At 40.4% G+C, this 1257-nt stretch overlaps 1 non-coding gene across 1 annotated transcript; it reads right to left on the bottom strand.

Moving 5' to 3' along the window:
• Positions 1-782: 782 nt before the first annotated feature.
• Positions 783-889, bottom strand: LOC141663311 (small nucleolar RNA R71). The gene has a single exon (XR_012551390.1). It is a non-coding gene; the product is annotated as a small nucleolar RNA R71 (small nucleolar RNA).
• Positions 890-1257: the final 368 nt, after the last annotated feature.

The following is a 1257-nucleotide window of genomic DNA, read 5'->3' as shown; positions in this document are numbered from 1 at the left end:
CCATGTTTGTCTCATATAAGTAATTCAACCTCAATTCTCTTAGTTAATGCTATTTAGTATAATCTCTTAGTTTAATCCAAACCCAATTTATTATTTGTCTTAGCATTGAGCGATAACCATACATTATTGCATAGGTGCATAAATTGAACTTAACCTAAACCAGTCTCTATGGGAACAAATCTGATTTATATCTTATACTACTTGTGAACGCGTATACTTGCGTGTATTATTAGCGCGTGTTTAGTGACTAACAAGTTTTTGGGGCCGCTGCCGGGGACTCGGTGTAGTTAATTGTTTAGTTTATGTGCTTGTCATCAGTGGTCGTTAAAGTTCATTGACTCGGACTCTTTTACTTTCACGGTTTACTTGTTTTGTTTCAGGAACTCGTTACAATGGGAGATCCAGCTGCACGAATGAAAGCCTTGATGGAATTTTCTCAACCCAAAATCAATGACATTCAATCTAGCATTGTCAGGCCAGCTATCATAGCTAATACCTTTGAGATCAAGCCCGACATGATTCAATGGGTGCAGAATTCAATCCAGTTTGGGGGTTCTCCAACGGAAGATCCCAATATGCACATTAGGGATTTCATTGAGATCTGCGACACCTTCAAGTTCAACGGTGTTACTGAAGATGCTGTGAAGCTGAGACTATTCCCATTCTCTCTGAGGGACAAGGCTAAGAGCTGGTTACACTCTCTACCAGCTGGTTCGATTACTACTTGGGAAGATCTTGCTCAAAATTTTCTCACTAAATTCTTCCCTATGGCAAAGACAGTTGCAATCAGGAATGCTCTTACTCAATTTGCGCATCAATCAGGAGAATCTTTATATGAAGCTTGGGAGCGCTATAGGGAGATGCTTAGAAAGTGTCCTCATCATGGAATGCCTGATTGGATGATCATCAATTGCTTTTATAATGGTTTGGGAGCACAGTCAAGACCCATGCTAGATGTAGCATCAGGTGGAGCATTATGAAAAAAGAGCTATGAGGAAGCTTATGATCTAATTGAACTGGTGGTTGCTAATGAATATTAGTATCCAACCCAGAGATTGCCAAGAGCAAGGTAGCATGAATTCTTGAAGTGGATACAGCTACGGCTATCACTGCTCAACTAAAGGCGTTATCTATGAAGATCGATTCACTGGATAACTATGGAGTTCATCAGAGGATGAGTGTTTGTGAGCTTTGTGCAGGTTCGCATGTGACGGAGCAATGCGCTATATCTAGTGAATCAGCTCAGTTTATGAGCAA

Source organism: Apium graveolens, chromosome 5 (genome assembly GCF_009905375.1).
Source record: "Apium graveolens cultivar Ventura chromosome 5, ASM990537v1, whole genome shotgun sequence".
Lineage (NCBI taxonomy): Eukaryota > Viridiplantae > Streptophyta > Magnoliopsida > Apiales > Apiaceae > Apium > Apium graveolens.
Note: the sequence above shows the minus strand (reverse complement) of the source record. Positions and strands in the feature narration are given on the sequence as shown.